The following is a 26,453-nucleotide window of genomic DNA, read 5'->3' on the forward strand; positions in this document are numbered from 1 at the left end:
TTATAAATGTATGGCTGTGTAATGTCTACAACAATCTCTATGGTGTTTAACAAGTCTTGGCATTCTAATGTGACATTGAGACATATGGGACCTCAATATGAAATGTAGCAAAACCCACACTGCAATGGATCCTGTTATTTACACAATCACACCAACACCTACACAGAATACAGATGACACACACACACACTTGCCAGTACTGAGTTTCAAACCCCTACTTAGCTATGTATTGGTAATATAGTGTTATGCAGTTATCGCAAGTGCCACGAAGCTTATATATTGGAAAGCTGTCCAAAAGTATCTTTGAAAGTGACTGACATAAGCTGCAGTGCTAAAAGAAGGGTACAGAAAGTGCAGTAAGTGAGAATGATGACAAAATGAGGTGTCAACAAAGACTCACACACAAACACGCATATTTTCACAGTTGCTAGGACCAGGATTAGAACTCCTATTTAACTAGTTTGCTATACTATGGTATTACATAGTTATCACAAGCACCAAGGAGCTTAAACTTGAAAGACCTGTCTAAAGGTATTTTTGAAGGTGAGTGACATCAGCTGCAGTGCTAAAGGAAGGGTAAGGGAAGTGCAGTAAGTGTGAAAGACCATAAAATCAGGTGTCAACAAAGACTCACAAACCTTCACAGTTGCTAGGACCAGGATTAAAACTTCTACCTAACTAGTTTGCTACACTAGGGCATTACATAGTTATCACAAGCACCATGGAGTTTATATGTTAGAGAGCTGTCCAAAGGTATCTTTGAAAGTGAATGGCATCAGCTGCTGTGCTAAAGGAGGCATAAGGGAAGTGCAGTAAGTGTGAATAACAACACAATGAGGTGTCAACAAAGACACATACACTCGAACAGTTGCATGGACCAAGATTAGAACTCTTACCTCACGACTTTGTTACATTATGATATTACACAGCTATAGCAAGCACCACAGAGTATATAGGGCTGAGATTTGGCCAAAGGGATATTTCAAGGTGACTGACATTAGCAGGTATGCTAAAGTGGGCAATGGCAGTGTGTATGGCCTCAAAATCATTCACCTCCACATACACACATACATTATCACAGTTGTCATATCTGGGATTAGAACTCCTACCTACCTAGTTTACGACACTACAGTATTATGCAGTTATTGGAAGCGCCACAGAGCTTATTGGGCTGAGACTTGGCCAAAGGGTTATTTCAAGGTGACTGAGATCCGCAGGCATTCTAACATGGGCAATGGGAAGTGTAGTGTGTATGAATGGGCCATAAATCATTCCTCTGGGAACACACACACACACACACACACACACACACACACACACACACACACACTCACACACACACACTCAGTCACACACAACTTTACATTTGACAGAACTGAGTATACAAATGCTACATGAATACTGGTTTTTACTATTGTGTTACACAGTTATCACAAGCACCACAGGGCTGAGGGCTACCAAAAAGAATGTCTACAGTGATTAACATCAGAAATCATGTGATACCAGCCAATTGGATGTGTAGTGGGTGGGACAGGTCTCATAATGGAATTTTATCTGTCACTGTCTGTCTCTCTCTTTTCCCCACATCTCTGTGTGTGTATGTTTGACATATTACAGTGTTTTGGCCTTGGATATGTGTGAGTATTCCCATTCAATGGGTGCGTGAAGCCTAAATGGTATACAGTTTGGTGTGTGTCCACAGATATCTGCAAATGACAGATATGTATAGTCCACTGTGTTGTCAGACATGGGCTTCATTTCTCTAAATGTAGGAGCATGCCCAGTATGACCATCTGTATTGAGTGTGTGAATCCATTCCAGGTTGGGTTGTACTCCAGTCCAGGGTTTGGTGTTCTCAACCTACAGATAGCAACCTGTTTCTGCAGGATATCTGTAGATAGGTTGACAATATGGAGTCACAATGGGTGACAGATAAGGGGATACTGTAACTATTACTGTCTGTGCTGCTTGTGTTACATGGTTGGTGTTAGCTGAGATATTCAGACATATGTACTGTTTTACACTGTGATGTATTATGTCATCAACTACTGACAGATATAATTATATGGTAACAGTTATTTACTGGGAAATGATGAAAAAGATGAATGAAGCTGAGTCCAGTATTGTGGTCTGCAGCCATAAGCAAATAAGGTAATTAGCATACAGGGGCTGTGTCTGTGCAGGAATAGTGCAGGAGCACTCTTGCACGTTCCGAGAGCTCATTCCTGGATTGCAAGTCGGCCATATTGCCTGCAGCAGCTCTATCACTATTCCTGCACACTATGCAAAGCTTGCTGAATCCTGGGGATGAGGTGAATTAGAGATCCAGGAAGCAGGGAGGCATCTGTGCAGGAACAGTGTAACCTGCAGAAATGTATTTGGTTACTAATGGAATACATTTCTGCAAATTACAAAATGGGGGCATGACAGCTCTAAAGAAAGCATGTATTCAATGTAGCAGGCATGCCAATGGCCAAATATATGGCCATTGGCATGAGAAATAGTTGCAAAATTATACAAAATAACTTTTATTTCATTTTTGGCCGATTTCATCCGTTTAAGCATAGGGCAGCAGTATGCAAATGGGATTGACCCAAAAATAAGAAAAAAAAGTTGGAAATATGCTTTTAAACCCAAATCAGCATTTTGCCATAATAGTCAATGGCATGCATAAAACAACAATACCAGGGAATAGTAGTTGCTAAGGGGGAAGGCTGAGTGTGGTAACTATGAATTAGCATTTTGTTTTATGCAAATGAGGGGACTGATACTGAATCACAAATGTCCTCTCAGTGTTAGCTTGCACCCAACCGTGTAGTTGGAGCAACACCATTGTATAAGTATAAGAGGTGGATGATGTCATAAGGGGGAGTGTCATACATGCTATAAGTTTATTGGAGCTCTGTAGCCCGTGTTTACCCTTAGCTAAGCACAACTAAGGAAGGGGTGTGTCTGAGGCTGCCTAGCAGTGTTTATATTGCCTAAACGGGTGCACACTCTATGCACTGGGTTTAAAAAAAAAATAGGAAATAGCATCTCTGTTCACATCTGAGTACTGGGTATGCACGGCGCACCTCAGGGCTTAAACAGGAAGGCAATGGGAAGGGAAAACAACAGTAGGAAGGCAATCAAGCAGAACTAGCATAGCTGGCAAGTGAAATGTATCAGAATCAGCCAATTACACATGGAACAGCCTAGTACACTAGTATAAACTATGTAAACACCTTCCAGTTTGGTTTTTCCCACAAATTCTACACCACTGGTGTACGCAGACAGGGGAAATTTTACCTGACAAAACTATCAAAATGTTTCGGGCTGCTGTCACTGTCAGACATCAATATGTGCAAGAAGCTGAGGGTGGTGAGGATGTGAATGTTGACAACCAACCCACAGTGAGGAGAAGGAGAAGAGTGTACAGATGCAGGGTAACCTACCAGGGGCTACATGAGCTGGAGACAGTGGAGTGCTATAGGGTGGACAGAGACCTCCTACAGCACATTGTTGAGCTGTGCCGGCCATGCCTCACACACGGAACCAACAGAGGGGAACCCTTCCCAGTGGATACCAAGGTATGTGTAGGGTTAAGAATACTAGCCACATGTACCTTCCAAAGGCCAACTGGGGATATCATGGGGATCTCACAGCCATCAGCGTCCAGGGGACTCCACCAATTCCTACATGCCATGTCAGCTCATGTCAGTGAGCACATGTACTTCCACAACACCCGTGAGGTGTTAACCAGCAATATGCATCTCATCCACCAAATAGCAGAATACCCTGAGTTAGTGGGTCCTATAGACTGCATGCACATACACATCAAAGCACCACCCAGGGAGTGAGGTAGGGTCTACATAAACCTCAAGGGCTTCCCCTCCATCAACTGCCAGGTCGTGTACAATGCCCAAGGCCTTATCCTGAATGTGTGTGCTGGCAGCCCTGGAAGCTATCATGACTCCCACATCTGGCATGTGACAACAGCTGTACCAGAGATTTGCAAGTGGGGACATCCCATACGGCCACCTAGAGGGGGATGCTGGTTATGCACTGGAGCCATGGCTAATGACACCTATCAGAAATGCACACACACCTGAACAATAACTACATAATGAGGAGCACACACTAACCAGAATCATAATAGAGCGTGTGTTTGGGATGCTCAAGTCATGGTTCCGGTGCCTGGACATATCTGGTGGAGCCTTGCAGTACTCCCCAGATAAATATACACAAATTTTCATTGTATGTGCCATGCTAGACAATATAATCCTGTGGAAACAGCTGCAGCAGGAACAGCATGGGCCAGGGCCACACAGCCCCCCACCATTGCCAAAGCCAGCACAGGCACAGAGTGACTCGGAGGAGAAACAACCTGAGCCTGGCCCTGTAGGCAGACAGAGGTGTAGCCAGTATGCCCAGGCTTTGACAAAGAGGCAACACGTAGCACATCCACTGACATGATAGGAACCCAAGGAATGACACCTCTATCTGACTTGCACATACAGTAAAAGGGATGCCAAACATGACACTACCTGTGCTTTACCATGTACAGGGAGTGTAGTATGTGCATCTGACATAGTCAGCCCTCCAGCACCATCCTCAATACTGGCACAGCCACAAGGTAAGTCACTCACCCTATCAATTGCTGAATGGAGTAGCATGTTCTACTACTTGTATCTATGGTATGGATGTGAGCATGCAAGGGAATCGGGTGGCTGACTAAGATGGCAGCAGAAAGTAGACACTTATATGGGCAGCATAAAATCCATAACAAATAATGGTGCCAACAAAGTAGGCAGTACAAGAGAAGTTGACAAATCCCACTGCAGGACATGTGGTGAGCCAAATGTGTGTTCACAGGGCACACACATGCATGGCAGTGAGGTTCACATACCCAACAACTGTCTCAGCCAGCAGGACAGGTGTAGATGACCACAAAGAAAGGCTGTGCTGAGGCCTCCAATTGATGGCAATGAATAGCAGCTTCCCTGCAGACCTACACAGACAGACTACAACAGGTCTGGCAGTTGGATGTTAGTTATGAAGGGTAAGAAGTCTGAAACTGAAATGTAGGTCATTAAAACCTAAGATCTCTACTCCACTGATATGCCTCTAGTCTCCATGATAGGTCAGAATACAGAATGAAATGGAAGCCAACAGACTACCTGAAATACCAGTACAGTCATAGCAAATGTTTACAGTTGTCAGGTGCACCCCACCCCCCCAACAATCCTAGGTAGAAATGTAGTAACATGTACGTGTGGGTTTAATAACAGTGGAGCACAGATTACCTGAGCTGGCTAAATTAGCAGGGGAGATTGTTGCACGTGTACAATATCCAGGGCTCTTGTGTGTTAGGTTATTGTGTGTTGTATAATGTGTGGAAGTGGTCGGTATGTAGGCATGGAAGGTTGTGTCCTGGTGGCCTATGGCCAGTACTGTTGATGACAGGGCCATGTTCTAACAACTGCAGTGCCAAACAGTATGCATCCCAGCAAGACCCAATCCAGCAGTCATCCATACTCATTGTTCAGATGTAATATCTGTCACCATCTGAAAGATGGACATGCCATGAATGTGGGCCCAGACATGCACACAGTACACAGGTGGAAGTGCCTTAGACAGAGTATATAAAATGTAACTGTCGAATGCACGCACCTTTGGAATTGTACATACAGGTTAGCGGCACATTAGTTGCCTGTGTAGTATGGAATAATATTGTAGTCTGGCCAATCACTGGCACACCACAAAAGGCACAGTTATGAAGTAATGAGAAACTGCTGATGTCCCCGCACAAGCCAGCATAAGGGGCGTATCCCAGGTATATATGTGAGTCAGCTGCAAGAAGCTTCCATAGCCCACAGGCACTCAGCTCACCCCACCATCAGCCACAGGTTGATCACAGGTCATATCCCTGCTGTTGGGACTGAGTACAGTATGACCCCACTTTTGTATGGGAATACCCACAGAATGCAGCATGCTGAAGAGGTGTCCCATGCAGGTGTGTCCCTAGCTGTAAGCAGCACCCTGCCTGCATCCGGACCAATGGGTCAATATGTACAGGAACTAATGCCATAAACACCTTTCACACTTACCCTGTCACCCCAAGGGAATGCAGTGGCTTGCAGCCTGGGACTGTAGGAGTGACAGAATGCATTGGACTGCTACATATGACCTGCATCACTACCAAATGCCCTACAGTCCTCTGTCAAAAGCCTGTGCCTCACCCATACTGCCAATGTATGTTATCTTATGGAGTCCCAAATAACAACATAACACATTCCACAGAACACAAATGCAAGGCCATGTCGACAAATCCCAGTAGCATGCCCATCATGTCCTACTGCATGAACTGTGCAGCAACCCCTAAATACTGCTGGGATGAAGGGATAACTGTAGGGATACTTATCAAATATCACTCGTATAATGTTAGGAAGAGGATAGAATAACTGAGAGGGGTGTAGAAGCATGGACACCATGGAGTGTGTGAAGTCTGAAACTCTGATGTGTGCCCATACTATCCCTGCCTGCAAATCCAGTAATGGGTAGCTAATGGTAAATGTGCATGTGTGCCTGTCAACAGTATCCTTTGTGGAGGTCCCTTTGATTGTGTAAAGACAGGATGCATTGTCGGGTGGATTTTGTTAAATTATTATATTGGGGGCCTACTATATGTCAAAATGTCCACCTTACAAGTACAACAGATGTCAAACAGCAAAGATGCTGGTGTAGAGAATCAAAAGCCCTACATGTGACATTATGGATCGGTGAACAATATAGGCAACCCTTGTATTACTCAGAGAACACTATCCACCTATGTCTCATACACAAACACAATTGGCTAGGCAACAACCACTATATTGTTAGTTCCCTACATATTGCCCACTGATAGTAACCGCGGTGTGATTGCAGTGGACTACATGCCTGTTGACCACAACACTGCCACTGACATCAGAATGTACTGGGATGTGTAACATCTCCTGACTGAGTGTGTGTTATCCAGCAAGTAAAAGGAAATGGCACCCTGTTCCATCCCTACAATAGGCACATAAATGCTTACAATGCTCCTTTACTATGTTCCCCACTGGACATCTGCATCAACTGTAGATTCTGCAAATGTAACTCACAAAGGGAATATCATGCCTTATACACATACCCTGTATGGACAGATGCCACTAACTCCACTGAATACCTGTATCATGCTGTCAATGTAGGTGCATGTACGACCTCAGTTCCATAACCAGGTCTCACCAAATGAGGTCAGAACTGCCACATCAGATGATAGCAATCTGTCAACACAACATGCCCCAGAGACCTCAAGTACACTTCCACATGTCACAGGACATGCATGTGGGACATGTGCACAACCCAGACACTGTCTATGTTATGGAATATAGATCACACACATGGTAAGCATTGCACAGCACTGGCCATCCAACATAGTAACCCAGATGAGTAGATGGTGAATACAATACCCACCTGTGTGGGCCAATCCAGGGACTACACCCCTGAGCCACACTGGACACCATTGTCATGTGGCCTGATGCCAAGGTATTACCTTTGCCTAGCCTTGTTCAGCTTTCAGGCACAGTCAACTACTACACACCTGTGAAGCAATGAACCCATGCATCTCAGTACTAGCAAGTGTGTGTGTGTGTGTGTGTGTGTGTGTGTGTGTGTGGAGATTAATGATTTTTAAATGATTCACACTCACAACACCTCCCATTGCCCTACTGTAGCATGCTTGCTGATGTCAGTCACCTTAAAATAACCCTTTGGCCATATATTAGCCTAATAAGCTCTGTGACTCGTGATAAATGTGTAATAATGTAGTGTACCAAACTAGTTAGGTAGGAGTTCTAATCCTGACCCTGTCAACTGTGATAATGTGTGTGATTCCCTAAGAGAGTGTGGGTATGTCTTTCTTGACACCTGCTTTTGTGGACAGTCACATGTTCTACACTTCCCTTATCCATCCTTTATCACTGTTGCTGATGTCACTTACCTGCAAAGACACCTTTGGACAGCTCTTCAACATGTAAGCTTTGTGGAACATGCAATAACTGCATAACAAAGTAATAGCAATACATAGTCAGGTAGGGGTTTAAAACTCAGTACTGGTAAGTGCGTGTCATCAGTGTTCTGTGTCGGTGTTGGGGTGATTGTGTAATGACAGGATCCATTGCAGTGTGGGTTTTGCTACATCATTATATCAAGGAGCTACATGTCCCATTGTCGACATTACAAGGCCAACATTTTCCAAACATTGTAGAGATTGTTGTAGACAATCCTCAGCCATAAGTGTGTACAGCCATGTGCAATTACCATGTGACAGTATGGATTACTACACAATATAGGCAACCATCATATTGCCCAGATACCACTCTCCACTCATGGATCATACACAAACATGCTTGGCTCTTACTCTCCTACTCCCTTCCTTTCTTACTTTGTCTCTGTCTCTGTCTCTGTCTCTCTCTCTCTCTCTCTCTCTCTCTCACTCCCTCTCTGGTGGATATAGAAAAGTACATCTGCTTTGCTTAGGCAGCAGCTTGAGTTTTGTAAGTGATGCTCATGTTCACCTGATGGCCTGTGCATGAACTACAGCCCCCCACTTGCTACTTGCATGTGGAACAGCTGTGGTGTCATTCCTATAGGCAACTGCATGTAAACACACTCCTATAACTAAGCACTTCATGTGGGTGTTGGCCCTTTTCCTTCACTGTGAGCAGGACTTAATGTGGGTGTTTGACAAACAGCATCACAGAGGGTAGTTGGATATACCTCTTACAGCATACACTGTGAAGACAGGCCAACAAACAGGAGGGGGATGTTCCAGACATGCGGACAGAATGTAAGTATTGCTCTTCTACACTTGAAGTAATGTTGGTATAACAGGGTTTGTGTGGGTATGGCTGTTCTACATGATATAATATCTGGCATGACAATGTTATGTGGTTGAGGAAACTCTCACCTGTAGGGCTATCTGCAGATTGGCCAGAGTTTGGAGTCTTACATGTGTTGTGTTACTCACACATTTCTTATTTTTAGAAATGCAATAGCATACTCTGATGATTGCAGTCAGTACATGGTGACATCCATGTGAGTTACTGACTTCATATCCCTCAGAAGACATGTCACAACAAATCCTGTTACACCAGTATATGTGTGAGTGGGAGGATGGCATAATGGTTAAGGTGTTTACCTAATGAACACAATGTGCAAGGTTTGATTCTCACATGGGGTAATTGGCTAGGCTTGAAATCACCCACAAAGGTAGTTAGCCTAGTACTAACCTATGAACCTATTTATCACAGCAGCATGTCAACATTGGCCCTGTGTTTGTGCCTCCAACCTCCAGTCTTTCAACCTCTGTGCATATGCCATACAGTAAGAGTTGCATATGTTCAGAACATCATTATTTACTGACATCATACCTGATAACAAGCCAGTGCAATATCAGATTGCTAGACATCTTATGTGTAGCAGGCCTTATATTTGAGGACAAAACCTGGACATTCTGTTGTAGTATGTACAGTAGTGACGTCTGTGTACTTATGGTGATTGTTGACATATATATATATATATATATATATATATATATATATATATATATATACAGATATATATATATATATATATATATATATATATATATATATATATATATAAAAACAATATACAGATGTATATAAATACATACATAAATATATATGTACATGTATACATATATCTACATATGTATATATCTATATATATATATATATATATATATATATATATATATATATATATATATATATATATATCCATATCCTTGTTATGTGTAAACATGAGTGTTGCATTTACCTTCCCAGACGTATCCCACAATATTTATCTGGTATGTGTTTATATAGATATGAAAACATACTGATTCAACAATATTTTCACTAACAAGTACTACACAATTGTAGAAGTCAAAGCAGTTGTTCGCTACTATTCAGTATGTGTACTGACAGATATATTGGAAAAACAACAAGCTTTTTCATAGCTGTGATGGCTTAGTGGTTAACTGCTGTGACTATAATGTATAGGTTCCTGGGTTCAAGGGCTGTTTATTTTGTTGCTAGGCAGAACAAGGATTGTTGGATACAGAGTGGTTAAGGGAGTTTTGAGCAGCTTTAAGCATGTTTGTGCGTGTTTGCATGATGGTAAGCGGTGCTAACCTATGGTTAAACAAAAAGGCACTTGCACCGTGTAGGCTTCGCTTACCAGTGCACAAATCTGCTTAACATTTACATTTAAGTAATGCTTGCACCTGCTAAGCATAGCACAGCCCTGGTAACCAGTGATCACATTCTAGTCTGATACAATAGCAGGGTAATGGCATCTTTAATAAGTGTATTTAATTCCATGTACATAACATGCTTCTATGTGCTGTCATTACAGTAGCAAGGGGTGTGAGTCTACTGTCTGGGACACCTAAGTATATATGGCTTGTACAACACACTTTTCCATTTGAATGTGTTTCATACATGGGTAGTATCCCAGGTTATATGCAGTCACACTGGCAAACGTTGTATCATTACTTTACTACTGTTAATAGTGCTTTCCCAAGTAAGAGTCGATTGCAGATTGTATTGCTAGAACCAAACACTCCTGCATGCAAAGATGGACTCTGAGTCCTGACAATCATGTTCTTGGTGTGTGAGGTGTGTGCATTAAGTATTTGCTACTGGATATTGATCTGACATGTAGATATTAACTGTAGACTACTGTGTGTATAGGACATGTCATTGAGGGTGTGTAATAATGGCATACCTATCAGTGTCAGATGTCTATCTGTCAAAATATTCATCCTAATGCATAACCAGTTGGCTAGCTGATTTCTGTCTGTCCTCTGTACAGATGTGCAGATGTCAGGTATCCATCTTGGCTGCTTACAGGCAATCTATGCTTGACTGACACTGACATGTCTGCCCAGCTGTGTTATGAATGCCACAGCTAGGAAACTCCACCCAGTATGCACCACATGCTATGGATACCTCAACTACACTACCACAGTCAACAGAACATGCTTGGGTGCAGGTCTCTAAGACAGACACTGACCATGTTATGTAATATATGTTGCATACATGTCAATTTTAGCACCTCACTGGCCCTCTGCAAGAGGCAACCATATGATTGGATGTTGCATTTAACTCACACCCTGAGGATCACTCACATGGCATCAGTTGATAGATGGCCTGCTGACAAATGGCAGGTGGCATGATACCACTGTAACCACATCCCCTACTCTTCTCATCTCTCCATGGACAATATCTTGGTACACATCTAGGTACACCTGCACCTATGGACCCCAGTACTGACAAATGTGTCAGTGTGCATTACTGAGAATAACAGTGTCTATATGTTGGTAAACCTGTAGTTGATAATACCCTGAGGGCCTTCTCACCCACTACACACCCCCCCCATTTCCATAGTTAGAAATGGTTGCTGCTGTAATGGACATTACATGTACCTTGTTACACTCTTCACCTTATGGGCTCCCTGGAGCTTGCAGTACCAGCACAACACTGTTGTACAAATGGGTAGATAGGCATGGATTAACTTATGAGTCCTGGAAAGTGTGTGGATATGTGCAAGTGTATATATTTGTAGGATACAGCATTCTGAGGCCACATTTTCCTAATACAATACACCTTGCCATACAGTATAAGGGATAGTGATGTTGCTGACCGTAGGAGACCCATGACAAACCATCACCCTACTATCCCTGTGGCATGTGAAATAGATGCATATCCCTGTAGTAACAATCTTGAGATAGACAAGTGGTTGTATTGCAGTCCTGGTCAATGAGTGATTGTGGGTATGTCAGAGTATTATCATGGGTTTGAATGAGTAAAATATCCAGTGTGGGGTGTGGGTGTTGGGTATACTGTGTTTACACCATGGTACCCCAGTACATGTCCCAAGGTCCACTGTATGGGGACCACTGTCACCATCAACTATAAATGTAACTGATTACACTATCCAGCCCAATGATGCATGTGCTGTGTGCAACTTATCTGTAACAGAATGGACTCACTGACAAGGAAGTTATCACTGATAAACCCAGGTCTCTCAGATGTGTCTATGATTATGTGTTTGTCAATGTGTATATGACAGTATGTCATACTGTATTCTTCATAAATAACCAGTACATCCCCTATGAAATGCCAGACTGTAAGCTCTGGGCACTACCAACTGCTGTATTCTCTCACCCTCTAGCCCTCCTTCAGGGGTCCACTATCTATACAGTAATGCTTTGTCCCAGTATACAGATTCCCCCTTCCCTTGAGAATCAGGTGTTTCACTAGCTACCTCTCTCAAGCCTTGTAATGTAGGGTCTGAGAGCTGAGCCTGTAACAACTCTCACTTAGTAATCATTCCCAGCTCCCCTTCCACAGGAAGTCTGGCATCCTCTAACAGTGATGTCTCACTGTTAGCTTGGGTACTACTACTCACCTCTTCCCTTTATAGCCACTTTGCTCAAGGGAACATTAGTACCCACAAGCAGCTGTGGCTCATCTTCAGTCTCACTGCTACAGGGTAACTTCCTCCTTAAAGTAGCCACCTCACCAGTCCTGTCTGCAAGTGTGCTGTCTGTCTGGATCTCCCCCAGGTGACCAGACCCACATGCTTGTCTCCAAGCCTGACTGTGTGTAACTGCATGAACACATGGTACTGCATTACAAAAATCATTCCCTATCAGGACATCTGCAGCATGGTAGTTTGGTACCCTTGCTGTCTCAAGGCAACCTGCTTGTGCATTTTGTCATTCCCACTTACTGGCTCTCACACCTTTTGTTCCCCACCTTGCCTCTGTGGACATCTACATGCTACATGTCCCTACTGGTTGCATTTAAAACATTTAACCCTAGGTCCTGGACATGTAACTGGACTAGTTGCTTCCCCTGCTACTGACACACTCTTTTGTGGCAGTCTGGGATGCCCACTATGTGTTCCTTTAGACCCATGAGCAGCACTGAGTGTCCCTTTCCTGTGCAGTGCTGCCCTGCTTGACAAGTATAGGGCTCCCTTCTTTCCCAACTCAACTGCAGTAGCACATTGCCTATCAGCTAACCAGATTCTCATGTCCTCAGGCAAAGTGTTAAGGGCTTGTTTCCTCACCAAAAGGTCTGCCAGCCCTTTAAAAGTGGTGACCTGACATCCACTCACCTGCTTATGAAAATAAGTGCTTAGTTCAGCAACATAGTCACACACACTTTCACTGTCTTGCGTCTATGCTCACAAAACATTTTCCTATAAGCTTCAGGTGTTAACTTAAAAAATTCTAGCAAACAATTCTTTACAACATTATAATTTACACAGTCAGTATCAGACAGTTTGGACATTACAGTTACAGTTTTACCATGGAGTAAGGGGGGTCAGGAACCATACCCAGAGCCCTTCGTCAACATCATATTGTTTACATACACTCTCAAACATATGAATTAAACTATCAAAATTATCCCCCTCTGTAAATTGTGGAAGAAATTTACTGACCTTTGTTGCTTTTAGGGTTCAGTTACTTCCTTCCCCATTACCTCAATGACTCTGGAAAAGAGTCAGCATCTCCTTTTCCTGTTGCCTCTGCCCGTCCTTCTCCTCAGCATCCAGGCATCACAGTTTCTCATTTTCCTTAGTCTCTGGACATGTCAGTCTCTCTGTTGCTTCTCTTTCCAAATGCTTGGCCTCCAACTTAAGTCTATTTTACTACAGATGGATTTTTAAGTCTTCTGTGGAAAGGATGAGCTGTCCTTTTCCTAAGAGTTGTACAGTTCCATGGCCAGCCTGATTGTCCTCCTGGTTGCTATTCTCTGATGCAGCTATAACTAAAGCTGCAATCATGTCTGCTTTAGTCAGGTTGGCATGCACCAGTCCCTTAGCCTGGCACATTTCAGCCAACTGGATTGTTCTCAGCTTGCCATACTCCTCTGCTGACATGCTTACCTGCTTTCCTGAATAACTAAGCTAACAACAAAAAATAATAAAACAATTGTGGTATGAACTCTGAATGTTCACTGTGTGGCTAATTAAGAGTAAAAACACCTTCAGTGATAACTGTACACAAGCTACAGGAATTCAATATCCACACCACTACAAACCAATTAATATGTGATGTGGCTATCCCACCACTGTCAAACAATTAATATGTGAAGCCCCTGCACCGGCCCAGTAATCAAGGAGCCTCAATCTTCACCACTAACACCAGTGAGGGATAGTGTACATTGGCAGGATGACAAGTACACACACAGTAAAGTACAATTTCCCTTAAGAGCACACAGAGATCACAGTCAGTCTGGGACTGGTTTCTTCCTCTTTCTACAGATCCCCAATAAGATTCCCCACTGGCACAGCTATAAGGTTAAGATCTTAGCTGTATGGTCAAGCAAAACCTCCAGCATCCTCTCTATCCAACCAGTGCTTCATGTCCCTGCCCAGTTAGCTGACACACACACACACACACACACACACACACACACACACACACACACACACACACACACACACACACACACACACACACATGCACACGCACATGCACACACGCACACATGCACACACGCACACACACACACGCGCACAAGCACACACACTCAAACACACACACACACACACACACACACACACACACTTTGAGATTTGATTTATATTTAAACACACAGACACTCGTGGGGAAGGTTGGCACAGGTTCACTAGTTGTTCCCCCTTCTGCCCAGACTATAAGGTAATGCCAGCTACCACCAACCACCCTTTATCAGCTACTGTAAGGCCCTTCCCAAAGAATGACCAATTCTACTGTGTAATGTTACTGTTATCCAAATGGTAAGTGTGTCCAAGACTTTAAGGCTATTTAAGAGTGGCCTGTAAAGTGTCGCCAAATGCATATGCAAGTATTTTAAGAGCTTCATTATCTCTAAACAAACCATCCACAATTAAAAGGTTTACATATATTTAATAATAAATAATAAAAGCACAAGACAATACCCAATAACTCAACACAGTGACAACAGAGTTCAGAATCACAGGGAAATACTTTAAAACAACATTGCAGGACAGTCTCACATAAATACAGAAAACAATTAAACTACTCTTTATTGTATTCTTATCTATCTCTAAGAGAAAAAAACTATACCTAAATCTTACTTACAGAGCCAGGCAAATGCAAGTGCTGAATGGATGTTTATAGGTTCAAAGACAAATACAAAATGCACAGACTTTATCTGAGAGATAGTTCTTAAATTAATAATACACATTACTGCTGGGTTAGCTGGATGACATCACTATTTGAAACCTCTGTGTCAAAAATACTTATCTCTGAGAAGCTTGCCTGGAACTGGAAATTGTAAAATAGTTAAACACTTTTACCTTTGAAACCTGTAATTATTTTTGATTCCAGACAATAGAAAGAATTTCTAGCTGCAGTCATTCTGCCTCTTTGCATTAACTAACTGTATAGCACAGTAGTAAACAATTTCAACTTAGTTTCTCAGAGTTTTGCAAGTTAACTCTGGATGTTCCAATTTCTACCATGAAAACATACATTTGCACAGGCATATAGTGTATACACATTTTTGCTCTTTTCCAGTAGGGTACACTGTGGTTACATTTGTAAGACAATCATACAGATCATATTACTATTCATAAATAACATAGAATTATTTACAAATTTCCAGCTAGCTGGGCTGGCAGCCTTCACAGTAGGGAAGACCCTTATCAAGACAAGGTTTCACCCAAGGCTGGGGTCTAGCAATCTAATTCCAACCCTGTGCCCCTCAAGTCAGGGCATGCAATAAAGTCATGCAGCCCCCTTACCCAAATATTTTTTGCAGTCTCCAGGTGCCACAAATCAGGAAGATGTAAGAATCTAATGGGAAGGCATCAAATGAGTGAAGGGCTAATATGACATCCATAGTGTACATAAAACCCATCTTTTAAGTGCTGCAAGTTAAAAAGTCACTACAGAAATTAACATTTCCAGGCTACCAGTAGACTGAGAACAAAAAATCAACCTCATAAAATCTCCAAATGGTTAAAAAATAAATAAAAAAACTACAACCACCCTGCTACAGGTCCCATGAAGAGCTCAGTGTCTCTCCAACCTAACACCACTCTAAGTATTCAGCTGCAATACCACCTTTATCTTTTATCCGACTGGTGGATACATTGTTATAAGAAAAGCGCAGTCTGGGTCTGAACTGTCTGCAAACACAAACAGCTAAAGTTAACTTTGAGTATGTGTCTACCTGTTTGAGCTAATATTCATTATTCCCTGGAGAGCAATCTGCTTTGGCTTGTAAGCAGCCCTGGTCCCCACTCACACTCATCTTCCATTTCTCTTTTATTCCCTTCTGTTAGCAAATAGTATCCATAACTGATCAAATGCTGTGTGTTTAATTTAAATTGAGATCACAGTAGCCTACTGATACAAGGTTTTCCTGTTCTTCCACCTAAGAAATGGTTAAGAAATGACTTACATCTTCAGAGCAGTCCTTGGTCAATTGTGATTGTTTCTTAAACACAAACTTGTCTTTGCTTGGATCTTGGCTCATCCTGCTCCATTCCCCCTTGCTACACTCGGGTTCACTCCGCTCTCCTCCCTGCCCCCATATCCCATCCGACCCCCAATACCTGTAATTTAAACTTGACCACGCCACACCCACCAGAGTTCAAACCGCCAAATCTGCTCAAGTAATTATAACTAACCCCTCCCTTTACAAATTACTACCTATCTACAATACATTTGCAGTCACACACAGTAGCAACTACCAAATAGAATCATACCCAGTAAACACCCCAAACATCTCATACATAACTTCTAACATTAAATATGTGACATTATAATCCACCCCTCCTACACCAAAACTTCCTACCATATTAACACAAGCTATCCGTAGTACCTTCTTAGGTTCCCAAACCCATACTTTAAATTTTTACTAATATCTACTTGATCCCAAACTCACGACCCATTATATCCTGAATAGTCATCATGTCTATCAAACCTCTTTCACTTCTAACTCAAATACTACTGCTTATTACCATATCTTACCTAACCTATCTCACCCATCCTCTCAGTGCAAATCACCCACCCTCATTTCATACAACTAATCCAGTCTCCATGATGCACACACATTCCTCAACCTGCATATCACCCAGTCTCTACCCCTTCAATAATAGTATGCTCTTCACCTACAAACTCTTACCTACCCCCAAAATCTCTACTCACATCTATATTAGCCACATCCCCATAAAGCTTATACCTCATAGATTACATAGCAATCAACTCAAATACCTTTTCTGCCATCTCATCTCCATCCTTCTCTCCAGCGACATTCACCCAAACCCTGGCCCTTCTCCCCCATACATCTCAACCTCCCAATCCCATCCTCCTCACACAACTGATAAACCCCTTTGTTTCTCAGCACTAAATGCTCAGACCATTTGCAACATAATTCCTAATCTCCATGCCTGGCTTCTCCATAACCAACATAATATTCTGGCCATCTCAGAAATCTGGCTCAAACCCTATATAAAAGACTCTGAACTAACACCACCCAACTACTCCATAATTAGGAAAGATAGAACACATAAAAAAGGAGGGGGAGTTGCTCTCCTCTACTCATCATCCCACTTAGTTATCCCTATAGCAAACCTATTCCCAAATTTGGCAAGGCAGAACTAATTCCAGCCCTACTTCATATAAACAAACATAAACTTATATGCATAGTCTCCCTTTATATCCCTCCTGGAGACAATATCTCAACCCTTGAAGATATTCTCTCCTGGTTCTCTAACAACATCACTAATGAAACTATAATCCTGGGTGATGTTAATATTAACTGGTCAAATATTCAATCTCATACAAACTCACTTAATATAAACTTGTACAACTTCACTCAGCTTATTAACTCAACAACTATGCCTTCCAAGAACTTCCTTACTGGAAGCAACCTTGACTGGATTCTAGATTCTCACCCACATTACATCTTTGATAGTGGCACTCTGCCTGACTAATTAGGAAACCAATTCCCCACTTTTGCCCACCATCTTCCCTCCTCCATACAACTAACTCATACCTACAGCTTCACTTGCTGTCTAAAAAACTTTAATCCTAGCACAGTCTCAAATGCACTAAAAAAATGAACTGGAACCCATTAAAAACCCTTCCCTTAGAAAATGCTGTTACCTACTTTAACTCAACTTTCCTCAACTTGCTTGACTCCTTTGCCCCTCTGAAAACAAAATGCATAATAAGCAATACTGTACCTTGGCTAACCAAAAACATTTTACTAGCCATGCGATTCCAGGATAAAGCCTGGAAATGCTACTCCAAAAATAAAACTATCACCACCCTTAATGAATTTAAAATGCTTCATAACAAAGTAAAAAAAACTGTTATCTCAGACCATAAAGCCTACTTCTCTACACTCCAAACCAACCATAACACCAACCCCAGAAAATTCTGGCATGGAATCTTCTCCCTTCTCAACCCTGGCAAAAAAGAAAACCCCTGCCCTGATCCACATGCTTCTGACTTGGACTTAGCCACCCAACTTAACACTTTCTTTATCAATTCCATAAGTAAAATCACATCATCCTTCACTTCCCATTCAGCTTCACCACCCTTATTTCCACCTATCCCTCCCTCCCATAGTACCTCCTGCTCCCAACCTTCTCCTTTCTCCTTCAACCTCATCCATACAGCTACCATAAAGAACTTCTACTAACATTAAAACCTAGCTCAAATGCCCCTGATGATATATCCTCATATTTCTTAAAAGTTGCCGCAGAAGGCATAGCTCTTCCCATCTGCATTCTTATAAATTGATCTACTGCTGAATGTCAAGTTCCCCAGCTCTTGAAAAAGGCCTTTATTATTCCACTCCATAAAGGTGGTAATAACAATAATATCACAAATGTATGACCTATCTCTATCATATCCCCCATTTCTAAACTTCTCGAAAAATGCATCCATCTGCAACTTCTACCTTAGCTCATAAACAACCAACTTCTAACTCCTACTCAACATGGTTTCCGACCCGACCACAGCACTACAACAGCTCTCTCCTCCTTCCTAGAAACCATTAGTAAGGCCCGTGACACTGGCCACATTGTGTCCACCCTCCTCCTTGACCTCTCTAAGGCATTCAACACTATCTTTCATAACCTTCTTTTCACTAAATTCTCCAAACTAAATTTATCTCACTCCTCTATTAACTGGTTTACCAGTTACTTCTCAAACAAACAACAAGCAGTCAGATGGAAAAAAGCTTCCTCCCTTTTCTTAATACTCCCACAGGTGTCCCCCAGGGTTCAATTTTAGGCATTTTCTATTCAATATATTCATAAATGATTTCTACCAAGCCATCCCAAATGCCAACCTTGTCCAATATGCTGACGATTCAACAATAATCTGCTCTGCCTCTTCTATACACACCCTAGTTAAATTAACTCAAGATGCTTTCTCCTCCACTGAGCAATGGATGATGGACAACCATCTATCACTCAATGCTACTAAAACTAAACTCATGATATTTACAGTTTCCAAAACCACCACCCTAGATAAAACCTCATTCTCAGTCACCAGTCAAAATAATACTCCTCTTGAAATAGTCTCTAATGCTAAACTACTAGGAGTCCTGATCGATGACCAACTAAAGTTTGATAATCATCTACAAGTAAATATAAAAAAAAACACACAAGAAATATGCATGCTTTACTGCCACAACCGTTACATCTCTACCTCCACTAGGCTCACCCTCGCCAACACTTTTATCCCATCCCTCCTATATGGTACTTCTATCCTTACTAACCTGCAATCCTCCCTCAAGACTAAACTCTCCTCTTGCTATAATAAAATAACAAAATTTGCAACTGGCCATAGATCCATCCCTCCTATATGGTACTTCTACCCTTACTAACCTGCAATCCTCCCTCAAGACTAAACTCTCCTCTTGCTATAATAAAATAACAAAATTTGCAACTGGCCATAGATCCACTTCCCATCACTGCACTGCCCTACACCAAATCAATTGGCATGAGCTGTCCAATTACCTCATCTATATTCAACTTGTCCAAGCACACAAACTTATTTTCACTCCCTCTCTCTGTCCCTCTTTTGCTACCACCTTTAAAATGCAACAACCAAATAGACTTTTGAAATCTAATTCCCAAAATGTAATTGAACTACTTTAACCTGCTCATCCACCAGGCAACTATCTAATGTCCTTCTCTCTAGCACGCCATTGGAATTCCCTCCCACAACTCATCCGCACCACCAGCAGCCTCTCTTCATTCAAAACCTTACTTCACACACACCTAACTTCACTGTGGGAATGCTCTTGCTCCCACCCCACATAATCTCCCTACACTATAGCTGCTCTCTATAAGCTATAATTCACAATAGCCTCCCATTGTTTTGTACCTCTAATAAACTCTAGGAATTAGCATAACTCCTAGAATGGTACAATTCATTAGCCTAGAAATTAACTGCATGAATTAGCAAAACTGTTAAAAAAATTAGACTGTTTGTATTATTGCATTGTGCTAGTATGTTAAACTGTTATAAACGTTGACTGTTTGTAAATATTACTCTTATTGCATTGTACTAATATACATTTCCTATTTGTTTAATTTTGCTTCATTTGTGCACATTACATTTCTCTAATAACTTACGCTTATGTTAAATCTGTAATTTGTAATTTTCTGGAGCTTTTCTCCCCAGGACTCCATTGAAAATGGGCTCTTCATGGCCCAGTGGACTATCCTGTCAAACAAACAATAAATAAATAAATGAATAAAAATAAATTTACTGTTCTTACCATTCATGTAATTTACTGTAACTTCATCTTTGATGCAATCATGTCCATTTAGCAAAAATAAATAAATGAACTTATACAAAACATTTATCGTGCCTACCCTGGCTGCCATATGGATCAAGAAGTCCTATGTCTGAAACGTGAGCTCTTTCCATTTAGAGAAAGTCGAACTTATGAAGTTTGTTAAAAAGTACTTATCTCTAATATTATTAAGGAGGAACTTATATGGAGATGCTCAAATGTCAAATATGAATTTTGACAACTTTCCATTAAAATTAGTCTTAATGCTAAAATGTCACAATGATAACACTGAGGTTAAGGAATATAATCCATTTAGCTAGCTGAAACATGTTTGAAAGGAAGAATAGTTAAATACCTTACCAAGAAGGCTGTTCTTAATGATTCTGGAATTGGAAGATGTAGTCATTCCCTTGCTTTAGTAATGGCGATTCTAAGAAAGCACTGTTCACTCCATATCAAAACAACATTCTATAAGTTCACCTTGGAATTTAGAAAATTTGACCCATACTATGCTACCAGTGAAGCAGGAGCAACTGTAGACATTTTTAGTCTGATCTCTTGCATCAGAGCTACAACTGGTGATTTCTGACCATGAGGCATGCAGGCCAGCCAGGCTGATACATTCCCTACAATGTTGAATAAGGGTTCTGTGAGATTTTCACCTTGCCTAATGAAAACAATTAATGTATTTATTAAAAACAAGTCCTATCTGCCTTATAGTGTATTTATTTGTTGAGTGGATAAGTTAAATTGCTCTTCCTAGACCATTTTCTTCCAAGACCTGAGTCGCAAGGGCAAAGATAAATACAAATATAGCACATATATCACCAATTAGTGCAGATAATATTTCACCTGCTTTTGAAGAAGGAAGGAAACTGGAGCAGCTGTTGAAACATGTATAAATGAGTAACAGATGCAAAACTCCACATAAACTGTAACTTCAAGTCAGGATTAAACAGCAAGCACTAAACATATGAAAGAAAAAAAATCTTACCACAAGCCTCAGAGGTGTGGTCTGGATTCCTATGACACAACTGCTATTGGAAATGGAGATTACAAGTTTTGGAGTTTGGTTAACAAGAGATTGGCATATGGTGCAACTAAAAACATTCCACTTACTGGAACCATTTCCACAGCCTCCAGCTCATTCTCCCCCTCAAGCTTTGCAGAAGAATTCTCAACACCCTCCTCCCACTATCACAACTCTCAGCTTCATTACATAGTAAGACAGCCTCCTGATTGCCGGCACTGACCATGCCATTTTACTTCAAATGAATCAGATTAAAGACGTATCACCCTAGTAAATTGAATCCCATTTAATAGCCCTACAAGGATTAACATCCTCGTTCCTGGTCCATCTGCCAATAGTACCGCATGCACTCTCTCACCTAACTGTATAATAGCTGTCTAATGAACTGCATTATGCCCTCCCATTGGAAACAGCCATTGTCAAGCCCATTCCAAAATCATACAAAATATTTCCAGCCAATCTCCATCCTTTACACCCTTGGAAAAACATCTTAGAAGCTGACCTATATTCAGCCTACAGAGAACATTATGTCATATGGAATCACTTCCCCTCTAGAACATGGATTCTTTCTGGGAGAAATACCATAACTGCTCTGTTTACCTTAAGAGGTGGCATACTTACTAAAACGAACAAAGGTAAACTAACAGGAGCCCTCTTTCTAGGTTTAAAGAAAGCCTTTGGCACAGTGGTCCTTACATCAACTAATAAACTCAATGTTTCCTGCAGGAATTCAGCCTATTGATGTAACTTTTTGAATCATGCCTTTCCCAGAAGCAGCTTGAACTCTCCATATCCCCATCCCATTAGACCATTCCCAATAGAAGTACTGCAAGGCTCAGTTCTCTCACTTATACTGTTCTCACTATGTATCAGTAGATTTTTCCATAGATCTTTCACATATTCTTATACTACTCTATGGAGATGATAGAGTCATATACAAGTCCAACCTTTCTCAATCAATCATCAAGAAAAGCTTTAAACTGACCTACAAAACCTACCTATCTGGCTGCTTATCACAGACTTATTCTAAAAGTAAAGAAAATCAAAGCCACACTCTTTCTGAAACCAAATATCCAAACCAAATATGGCCAAAATATCCAGCAACTAGGCCATTACTCATTCCAGTCATGAGGCAACAAAAAATTATTTATCATTTTATATACTTCACTGACTGGCTAGTCTCCAATTTCCACATATAAAAATACACACAGAGCACTGAGACCAGGTAAGCATAGTGCTTTCCTGGTAAAATAAAATCGCTCATCTTCTTTCTCTAAAGAAAAAACTGCCATTAGTAAAGTGATCCTTCTCCCTCGAGAGGAATAAGGTCTCCGCATCATGGTCATGGCATCAAAAAAGATTCTTGAAACTCTGTGATTCACTGAAAAAACATCTGCAGATTTATCATCTTAGCCCACAAAAGAGAATATCACTGCTTCATCACTGATAAACCCAAACACTTAACTTTGGAATTAAGAACCACTATACTCATAGCAGGCCTTATCTTCAAACTTCTAACCTTAAATGAACTTTCCGGGTGAACAGATTACATGATAAAAAACACTCCATATACCCTTACATCCCTATCAGTACATATCACCAGCCTTTCTGCTCCATTGAGCATGACTTCTCCATTATTGCCCCTAAAATCTGGGAAACCATCCCTCTACATGTAAAATCCATTACACACTTTCCTCAATTTCAGTCATAAGTCCTTATTCAAATGTGCAAAATGGAAATGCTTCCTTAACAGTGAAGTCATGGAAATGCACACAAAAATCACCCTTTTCAGGATAATTTTTTATATGTACTATAGTGCAATTGTAACTATTTAAAATGTTCATATTCTGTATGTCAATGATAATGTTATATTATAATGGGTCTACTTTGTTTTGTTGAATCTCATTTCATCGAATTTGATTTCACCTTGACCACATCGCTGAAAACACAAATTTCTGAAAACTCATTTCACTGAATCTCATTTCACTAAACTGAACTTAGTGTGTGTATATATATATATATATATATATATATATATATATATATATATATATATATATATATATATATATATATATATATATATATATATATATCACCGTGTAGAGTAATGTAAGGCAAGTAAAAGATATATGGTCTTTTCCCCACTATAGTGCGATCCAAGAGTTAGTATATATTGTTAGGGGAGGTGTGTGGGTCACACCTTATTTGTTTTATGTTGTATTTTACCAAAAACTTCAAAACAGTACATTTTAAACAATAGACATGCATAGTTGCAACACCAATGACTAACTCTTTCCAGAAGACAATATGTACTCAAACTAACTATATATACTAACTCCAGGATCACACTACAGTGGAGAAAAGGGCATACCTTTTACTTGCCTTGCAATACTCTACACAGTGCCATATATACTAACTGCAGTTCAGTGAAATAAGATTCAGTGAAATGAGTATTCAGTAATCTGAATTTTCAGTGAAGTGGTTGGGGTGAAAAGAAATTCAGTGAAATGAGATTCAACAGAAGACCCATTATAACTGCCGTGTGTTATTTTTGATCTGATCGGAAAAGTCATGTATCCCCAGGCTGACCCTTAAAACAGTCCAGTAGGGCAGTGCTCTACCCCAGTCAACAATTACAAAAAAAAACAAAAACAAATACATTTTATGATATATTTTGTAGGCTGATTCATGGATATCATCCTTAATTTGCTGTATTGAATCTATTTTCATTTTAAGGACAGATTCAGGGTAGGCAAATGAACACTTGTCTTGTATTCAGATGCATTCTGGTGCTTTATAATTAGATTTCTTTTATTTATTTCTTGGGGGAACTGAGGCTGAAAGCTTCCCTTGCAAATGTGTGGATGCATTAATGATTCCATATGGAAGGATTATGGAATACTTTATATTGGTGAGACATCTCTGATCATATACCACTGTTGAAAGGTACCAAGCAGCATTGCCTGTAAACCCATATTTTTTTGACTTGTGAATTGTTGTATAGAACTAGAGCATTAACATCGATCCTTAAAATAAAGATTTAATTGTTGGATAGGCTTAATAAAAAAAAAAATCTTCTTTATACAAATAGTGTGCTGCTAATGTTTGCATCCCCATTGTAATCTATTTCAGCAATATGAAAAACTTCAGTATAGGTGTTCAGCTTTATTGTTTTTCAGGTTGTATCCAGAAGTCTAGTAAAACAGAAGCACTGTATGTTTTTAGCCCTCTTCAGTGCTTTGGACAGAGTACTTATTAGATGGATGTGAATGTCCATGAGAATCCCTAAGTTGAAGCCTCAAACATAAAAGTACTGAGACTTTTGAACAGTGCACTTTGGTAAATTAATATAAATTAAATGCAGGGACCGTCTTAGTCAAGCAACATGTTGCAAGGGGTTTTCTTTCCTTGTTAAACAGAATCAGTCTGTCTCAAATGCATGCAATAAATCTTGCGAAGGTATGCAAAGAATATTAATCAGGAAAAGAACCATTCTGACTGTGCAAAGAAGCAATGTATTTCCCTTTAATGTGTAATGCTGGTTATCCTGGATTATAAGTTACATACTCTGGCATCTTGCCTAGTGGTAGCGTTCTGTTTTTCTTTCTTTCCAGTTTATTGGGGATGTGCATCTTAGAATGGAACTACTTGTAGTGTGGAAGGAGAATAACTCTTGTCTGCATATTTCTTTTTGAAGAAACACAAGGTAGTCACACTCATCACGGGATTTACATGATGAGAAACTAATTTTATAAGGGTCATGTCATACGTAGGTTCCTTCTGCTGGTCGTTACTATATTACAGATTGGCTCTTTCCCTTCTAATAGGGTAAACATCTGTTTTGAGCAAATTAAATCAATTGGATTTGAGATGGGGGTTTCTGCTTAAGTTCAGGCTGTTATTTGTTATTTGCTGGCTTGCATGCCTAACATGCCATAAGGAATGTGGGTATACATGTGTGAAATCTTGCTATCAGTTTTGAGGAAGTACCTTCCTTCTACTAATGCATTGATGGAAACACAGACTAAGCTAGTATAATGGATTGATTTGCTAACGAATACCTCAGTTTCTTCTTTATTTCATTGCTTAGTATATGAGAATGTGATTGATGACAGACAGATACCCAGAATTCTGGTCCTTTTGCATTAGCAGAAAGATCTGACTCAGGTGCTAACATGGGTTCTGAGCTGATTAAATGTTGGAGTGAGACAGGAATCTAACTGGAAGCTTACCTATACCTACTTTTCATCTGTGTAAGAACTGAGTGGTGATTCCTAGTGGTAGTTTATCTTGGCAGGGTATAATATTATTACATCTGATTTGATACATACCATAACCATATCCCTAATATTGCATGGAGAATGACAGCAGTTCTTTATGTTCATTGACTGCTGAAATGCAATGGAAAAAGCCTCTTTGTTTCTCATGTATGCCAATCAATAGGCAATGTTTTAAGAAGATTATGATTAAATTATGGCATCTAGTCTTGAAAAGTGTTCAAGTGGCAGGTAGACAAATGACTGGGGAGTCATATGGCATGGTTAGATAAGCATGTATATTTT

The sequence above is a fragment of the Protopterus annectens genome, chromosome 12.part0 (genome assembly GCF_019279795.1).
Source record: "Protopterus annectens isolate FY-2018-M chromosome 12.part0, PAN1.0, whole genome shotgun sequence".
Taxonomy (NCBI): Eukaryota; Metazoa; Chordata; order Ceratodontiformes; family Protopteridae; genus Protopterus; species Protopterus annectens.